Source organism: Coptis chinensis, chromosome 1, assembly GCF_015680905.1.
Source record: "Coptis chinensis isolate HL-2020 chromosome 1, ASM1568090v1, whole genome shotgun sequence".
Classification (NCBI taxonomy): Eukaryota; Viridiplantae; Streptophyta; class Magnoliopsida; order Ranunculales; family Ranunculaceae; genus Coptis; species Coptis chinensis.
Window position 1 is genome coordinate 82,968,787 of NC_141456.1, and position 8,776 is coordinate 82,977,562.

At 39.7% G+C, this 8,776-nt stretch overlaps 1 pseudogene; it reads left to right on the forward strand.

Moving 5' to 3' along the window:
• Positions 1-1,929: 1,929 nt before the first annotated feature.
• Positions 1,930-3,440, forward strand: LOC147525482 (eukaryotic initiation factor 4A-III homolog B-like; annotated as a pseudogene).
• Positions 3,441-8,776: the final 5,336 nt, after the last annotated feature.

Below are 8,776 nucleotides of genomic sequence, written 5' to 3' on the forward strand. Positions count from 1 at the left end.
CCTTTTCAACAATTGAAGTTGTAAGCCAACATAGCGAAACATCAAACTCTAGTGTTTCTTGTCTGAATCTTGACAAACGGACTATCGCGTCCGCGGGCAGTGGGTACTTAAGCAATCCAAGTGATTCACCATAACCCTAGAAGAGACAAACTTTTAGACAACGGGCGCAGATACTAGCTGCAAAGCCCAACCAAGTTGAAGGAAAGTAGTTTTGCATATTAGTATAATTTAGAATAGTTGCATATTAGTTTAATTGCATTCAAGCATAATAGGATAGTTTTCATCATCTTAGCGATAGCAAGAATACTAGACAGGATTGATATAATGCACGACGCAATGATGAAGGTGTTTTGGACACCAATAATCCCCGGGCTATCCCACCCATGCAAGCACAACAGAGGAAAGAAGTTGAAATGATTTCTATTCGCCAATCATTGGAGACCCACCCAAAGAGTATTGTTTTTCCGTAAAACGCTAACAAGTTTGAGCTTAGAGCATCAATAATATCTATGCTTCCAAAGTTCAACGGTTCGCATAATGTTCAAATTTATGTTCACATGAACAAATTTCTATCAGTCCTCGGAACTTTCAAGAACCAGAATATCAGGGATGAGAGTATCAAAATCATTATGTTCCCACTCTCACTCGAAGGTAAAGCATCTGAATGGTTAACTGCACAGCCGATCAATTCAATAGACAACTGGGAGAAGTTGAGAACAAAGTTTATGAACAAGTTCTACCCACCCCAAAAGACAGATGCCATGCAGCAAGCTATCAGCAATTTCAAAGGGAAGGTGACTGAAGAATATCATCAAAGCTGGGAGAAATTTAATAATCTGCTAGTCTTATGTCCACATCATGGATACGACAAGAGCACACTGGCTCATTTTTTCTATCGAGGACTCTCGATGATGAACAAGCAGATGATACAGTCAATGCACAAAGGCAAGTTTACATCGATGGATGGAGAGGAAGCTTACAACTTTCTCGAGAATTTAGCTGAAGAAACACAACAATGGACTACTAGCAACGAGGATGTCGCTAGCATGGAGGGGGAGCCAAAGCAATTTGGCTCCCAAGCACATGAACAATTAGATCAAGAACTGAAGTCTACATTGATGCACTAGTTCGTTTTATCAATGGCGGTACCGGTATTATTTCATTTTCTCCATTACAAATTCTTTTTTTATTTATTCAAATGTAAATTCCTTGGACAGTTTGATCTAATGCGCAATTTTCTTCGTGCAGACCGGCCTATTGCTTCTATTGCTTTCCATGCACAAGGGGAGGTTCTTGTTGTAGCATTGGGCCACAACGTAATGGACTATTGCAGCTAGCAGTTCATTGTTTTACACACTATTATCTCTTGGATAGAAGTCCCTTACTTTGAGCTGTAGCGTAGTACGCCTTTTGACCTTTTGTTCTTTTCGTCGCATACATCCGACTTTCCAATTCTTTTATCAGTTGTACATATGGCACTACAATAGGAGGGGAGAAACTTCCTCACCAGCCATCATAATCAAGACACGACGTTCTCTCTTCTCATGCATTTTCATCCACATGTCGCTCCATTTTTATTAACCGCCGAGGTTGGTGTCCTCGTCCCATGTATTTGTTTATTACTTCATTTTCTTCCCCCGCCTTGCTCCTAAATCCAATTATTTAATCAACACGTGTCAATGATCTTGACTCTCCGTGATTCTCCCATGACTCTAGCAACATCTGCGGTTACTTGCACTATCCTCCCCTCACAGATATTTTGCTAATGTGCATTCGGTGTTCATTCCAACTGAAGCTAGAGCAACTCCCATGCATTTCCCTTTGTTGTTCCGCCTACTTTTGCAAGAGATGGAGGACCAGTTATGCAAAGATGCTTCTGCAGTCGCTGGTTCAAGTAGCACTCCACGATAGTGCAATCTATTTCCTACCATGGCTGCAACCTCTTCCGCCCACCGAAATAACACCACCACCAAATCGAAATGGACTAGACGACGAGACTTTAGTATTTCAAACCACACATGGAGTCGAACCAATTTCAACTTTCGATAAAATGGGAATTAACAACGACCTCCTACGTGGAATCTACCACCACGGGTTTGAAAACCCTCGACCATTCAACGAGAGCAGTTTTACCTATAATTAAAGGTCGCGGACGCCATTGCTCAAGCCCAATCTGGTACTTGGAAAAACTTCTATGATTGGTATCGTTGCTTGTCGATGGTTGATACTTCCTCCGCAGAGTAATAATAATTTACTTTCTTGCCCTTGTACTTTCCAATTTTCTTTTTAGTATGTGTTTAATTGTTATTTTGTTTGCAGGGTACAAGTGTTGATATTGTCACCTACTAGAGAACTAGCTTCACAGACTGAGAAGACTATATTGGCACTTGGTGATTATATGAGTATACAAGTACATGGATGTATTGGAGGGAAAAGTATGGGTGAAGATATAAGGAAACTTGAGTATGGTGTTCATGTTGTTTCTAGAACTCCTGGTAGAGTTTGTGTATAATTTACGCCTGGTAGAAAAAAGGAATTCTAGAGCTATTAAACTATTGGTTCTTGTGAGTTTTCATTCCTTTTTTCTACTAGAATTAGTTGAGTTGGTTAGGAGTCAGGTTATTTATTGTAATTTTTTTATGTTGAGACAGGATGAATCTGATGAGATGTTGAGCAGAGGGTTTAAAGATCAAATTTATGACATTTATAGATATCTTCCACCAGAGCTTCAGGTAATTAGTAGGTCTTAATTGTCTTGCTTTGATAAGAAACCTTAATAGAAGTGACGACTTAACGAATTAGCTACTTAGTCATGCTATAGTCTGTTGGTGTAGATGTTTGATATTTTATAGCCTAATATGTCATTGTATCTTGGATTATTTAATGTATTACACAAACCACTTCATATGGTCTATATTGGAATGCCATAGTCTTGTAGTGCCCTTAGTGGTGAAAGGATTTTACTGCCTGATCACCTTTCAATACCCGTTCCTTGTCATGCATACCATATATCTATAATGAGCTCTTAAGGTTTAGATCCAAAATCCTATTACGGTGCAGTTAGTTACTCATGAAATGGCACTTGTGTATATGCAGGTCATCTTGATCTCTGCAACCCTTCCACATGAAATTTTGGAAATGACAAGCAAAGTTTATGACGATCCTGTTAGGATCCTTGTGGAAACGGATGAGCTAACTTTGGAGGTATTTGTTTTTTTCTTGTGGAATTGATCTACTTTATGAGGGCAGCCTTTTCATCTTTATGGCATACTAAGTTTGTTGCTTGTGTTGTTTAATAACAGGGAATCAAACAGTTCTTTGTTGCTGTTGAGAAAGAACAGTGGAAGTTTGATACCTTGTGCGATCTCTATGACATTGTTACAATCACCCAGGCTGTCATTTTCTGCAATACAAAACTAAAGGTGAAATTAACTATCTGATCTTATATATGTATTGATAAGAGCTCAAAACTGTAGTTTTAACCCTATAACAGCCATACTTTTAGACCAATTATGTGAGTAATAATTAAGAGTTAACACTGATTACGTGTTTTTATACATTTCAGGCTTCAAAGTCCATTATGTGCAGAAATGTGCCACTTTAGTGAGAGAAAGGAGTAAAGGTCGGTTACTAAGGAGTTCCATGATTAAAGGCCAAGATTCATGAAGACAAAGCCTTTCTAAAGCCCGGTCAAAAGCTGAAAAGTCGACGCGGCGTAAAACAAAGACACAAGTCGATGAGAACTTCCGGCGCCATATCTTTGGACTCAGACCTCGGAATGGGACCTACCTTATGTCAAAACGACCGGCTCGGAAAGAGATTTCCAATGGTCTAAGCCTTAATCCAATCAGAGGAGAAAAAGTAGACGAAAAGTCTGTTGAAGCCAACTGCAGCTGAAGAGGCCTTTTTGGACTGAAAGAATTGGGTTTTGGGCCTGATTATCTGGCCCAAAACATGGCTCCAAGCCCATGCACGATTTTTGGATCTGAAAGTATAAAAACTAAAGCTTAACTCTTTGTTAATGGTAGCTAGTTAGACCTAAAACTATAGATAATTATAGATCTAGTTTTCATGTAATAAAATTAAGTTTGTTAACTGTCGCACCACCACTACTGGTTGTTTCATTCGGTTGACTTAAATTCCAACCCCCACTACATTCCAAACACTCCAATGGCTCAACAACGTCGAATTTTGCCGGAGCAAACATTTACTGGCGACCACTTCGCGCCGTTTTACAGTGACAAAATGATCAGTAGAGACTGGAATAGCTTGTGGTACTCGACCGAAGCCTTTTACCACGAAGACTTAGTCCGACGGTTTTACAACACGAGGGAGGAGGAGGGGCATAGAATTTTTGTTATGGTGGCGAAGAGGAGGAAGGAAGTAACTACTGGGTTGTTGGCTGAGATTCTAGGCATTCCGCCTAGAATCCATCTGGATGTCACGTTACAGGAGTCCCAATATAATGGGGTCGAGCCGTTGATGCACGTGGGATTCACTATCGGAACTACAATGCTAACTTCGCATTGTATTCGCCAGCATCCCTCGGGACCAACCAGCCCGCTCAGCTCGGTGGATTAGTCGGAACGCCCCGGGAAGGAGAAGGTCACGGCATCGGTCCGAATCGCCTCCACATTTTATGGATACTCGTGGGAGCGTAAGTACGAAGTTCAGATCTTGGAGTTTTGCTTAGCATAATTAGGGGGAGTAGGGAAGTCCGTTGCACCTCTCCCCGTGTTGATAACCAAGATCATCTTTGAAGTTGAGAGCAGCTCCGCGCCGATAGGATTTACCTCACCTCTGCACCAAATCCTCGTATCTATAAGGATTGTATCCAACGAGTTTGGAGGTTGCCTAAGGATAGGGAAGAGGATGAGGAGGATGGTGGAAATGAGAATGCCTCAGAGGATGAGGAGGACTTGACTTGTTTTGATGCGGATGCCTTGGAGAGGTGTTGGTCAGATGCAGAACGCATGGCTGTGATTCTTCGTGGCATGCGTTCACTCAACACTATCTGCGAAGATCTCCGAACTTCGAGATCCGAACCCAGAGGGAGGACGAGCGGTGGGAACAGATGAGGGCCGAGCTAGAAGCTCAGCACCAGTTCCAGGCCGACATGCTTGCACGATTCCCACCTCACGAGGATTCTCTTTCTGAGGACACACCATCGAGGCACGAGCGTCGTCGCCCGAAGATTTAATGGTGCTGGCCCCCATCGGAGCTCGGAGCCATCTCCTGAAAGCGCAGTGCCCTCCGCTACCGAAGATCGAAGTAGTTAGGGATAGTATAGTTTGATGTTTTTTATTTGTAGTTTTATTATTGTTAGTTATTTTATGTAAGGTTTAATTCCGTAATTTGGATTTTGTAGTAAAAGGGCATTTAATGCCAATTTTAATATAATGTCGTTATTTTTATTGTGCATGATTGTTTAATATTGATCCCACCTTCCCAAATTGTTTGGGGGTGGTGTTATCTATTCCAGCATGATTTTTATATGACCCTCGTTTTAGAATTTATTGCGGAGTCAAGGTGAAAATATAGCCGATTAGGCATATCTATGAATAAGTATCATGGTAGAATGAAATCTCTATAAAATAGGTAGATTCTATCCTAAATTCATCCTAAAAGATGCTAGGTTTGTTTTAGAATCAAGAATATGAGTTGTTTCCGTTTTCGGGGTTTGAAATTTTAGTATTTTCGGAAACTGCCGTAAAAACTTTTTGGCAACTTCCCAATCCGTTTTAGCAACTTAAAACCTATATAAACTTCATTTATTCTACACTCACAACCCACACTACACCTAACTTCCATCATTCACCTTTCAATCCCACGTTTCACCTCATTTTTCGCTCTTGAGACCTCGAGCGCTTCGCCTGAGCGCGAGACTTTCACTTTACACACTTTTGTCAGAGCGCACTCATGCCCAAGGTGAGCGCGACTCGCACTCAAACACTGGAATTCGAAATCTTCAGAGCGCACTCGCACCGCAAGTAGAGCGCACTCACGCCCTGACTTCCGTGGACCAGAAAAATTCCAATTTTCTGTGGGTTGTTCCTGGATCATTCGCAGCTATTCCAGAGCGTAATTTTTAGATGACATCTCCTACATTGATTTCGGAACAGTCTTTCGAAGATTTGTTCCAAAGCACTACTTATGGTGCTTGGTTTTGCGAGGCGATCACATACGTTGGCTGGGAACCGCTTATGGTAAGACCTGATGCACTTTATTCTCCAACACTAGCATCTTATTTTTACGATAACTGCATTTTCTTTGAGAGACCAGATGGAGAACAAGTGTTCTCCATCAACATTGATAATGAACCAATGGAAATTACCAGGTTCTCGCTAGCATTTGTTCTTGGACTTGCTATGCCCGCTGAAATACAAGACCCATGGTGTTATTGGATAGATAATATGTATGTCTACACTTATGAGTTTTTGCATGAGTCCTATGGGGCAGGTATTTTCCGTATCGAGGACCAAGGGGAACATAACGTCGCCTTTGGTAGCCCATCCATCCATGAACATAGAACTGTTATGTTTTGGATCATGCTAAACATTTTAGGGGAATAGTGTTTTTTCTTCTATGAATGATGTCACTTGCGCCGCCTTTCCTTGCTTTAGCCACGGGGCGTATGTGTCATGACCTTCCCCGAACCTTGATGTCTAGTTTAGCTCGATCCCATAGCATGAGGCATAAGTACCTTCTTATGCCTGTTCTAATTTCCCCGTATTATGCTATGTTTCTTTCCTCCTTTTTTTGTACACGCTTCACGGATTGGATTTACGGCCGCATTACATCGCATCGACCCACCAATAGTATTATTCGATCTTTCCGCGGTAATGACTTGGCAAGGGTGGAGGATACAACCTCATCAGTTTGCACCCTACACCCCGGATACCAAGTGGATCTTAATAGGTTAGCAATAATAGATGATAAATGGCGAAGCCCGCAAATTATCATGGCATGGCAGATCGCCGAAGGAACCTCACTTCTTTATAGAAGAAGAGGATGAGGAAGATGATGAGTAAAGCGGGAGATAAGGTAAGTTTTAATTCTAGTTAGTGTCTGCTTATGTCCCAAGCAATTTCATTCTTGTTAACCCCATAATGGGTAGAACTTCAGATAGAGTTCCGTCGGTTTTATTTCCTATATTAGTACATTCTAACTTTGTTTTGCGATGTTCCCCGAATTCCACGTGTTTCAATGGTATTTTTCCTACCCTCTTTATTTAAAATACTTTGAGGACAAAGCATGCTTCTTGTTTGGGGGCATAGAAACACGTGTAATTAAGGCATCTATTAGGATATAAATATGTATAATATGCAATTGTTTTCTAGTCAAAATTTCAAAAATTCAAAAATATAAATAAATAAGTTCATGCTATACACTTAGGAATATTGGTATTGTTTTCTTCTCTATGCTCTTAATAATCTAGAAGTCTCAATAGATTTTGCATTAGAATAATTTTAGAAACTTAGGTTAATATGTAGGTAATAATCTTTTGCATCTATCTATAAATATATTACATGAGTATCGATGATTGTTAGCAATGAAGTTTCAAATCTAAATCTAGAGTACTTATTCTACAAATCCTGTGAGAATATAGCCTAAAGCCTTATATGAGCAAAACATTTGAGAAATGACACAAAGGAGAAGTAAAATCCTGATAGAGATATCACACGTCCACTTTCTTGATCACTAAACCATATCCTAAGCGAGAATTTAGGCCCTCTTTGGATCGATATAGCCAAAAATTCAAACCTATGAATTATTTTCCGCTAGTCGCCCCTCTGAGCCTTTCTTTAGCCTTCCATAAACCACAAATCCTTTACCCTGTTACAAAACAAAAACAAAAAAACAAAAACAAAAAAAAAACAAAAACAAAAAACACAACCTACCCAATTTAGATAAGTCTGAGAATAGAATGAGGAAGAAAGAAGAAGAGAAAAACCTGTGTAAACAAAAGTTAGTTAATTGCTTCAGAAAATAAAGAAAAGAAGTTTCCATCCAAAGAAAATAAAAATAAAAATAGAAATAAAATAAAAACTCCAAAAAAATAGAATAAAAGGAGTCAAAAGCCTAAGAAAAAGAAAAAAAAATATGGCTAAGGATGGAAACAAAGTGTAGAAGCAAAAGTAAATAACAAGGTTTTTTCTAGTTACATAGTATGAAGACTCTATTATCTCAGACTTGTCCTTTTTGAATATCTATTTCCTTCCTTCTTAAACCATCTCCTAATCCCCGCAACACCTAATAAAGACATCTAGCTCAATTAGGAATAGGTTCTTTTGGATAGTAAGTGGCGATGTGTTTGATCGACTCGAAGCTTCCTTGTTGTAATTGAGATTGTAAGGTAAAGTATGCCCACCGCATTAATTGGAGTAGCAAAACTTGAGTGGAAAAATCAGAGTGTTGTATCTTGACTATTATTGTGAGAACCTACTTAAGGACGCTTATTCGAAGTTTGAAAAAAACCTGCTAGGCATTTCATAGTATTACTCATTGTATATATGTTTATTGTAGATGATTGATTATTTTGCATATATTAGCTTAGGTTTCGACTTGATTACTCTATATGCATTGCTAGTGAGAGGTATAGTTAATTTAGAGCATGAATAAGAAAACAATAGTTTTATTTCTTAGTCGTTGTAGTATAGATAAAGTTTGTGAGTACCTTCACGAAAACACTCTCGAGGCGATAACTCTCGCACAAGGGGATTCCCAGAGGTGTAAGGCCTTGTTGCATATGGTCAAAACGCAATCACATTCAGCG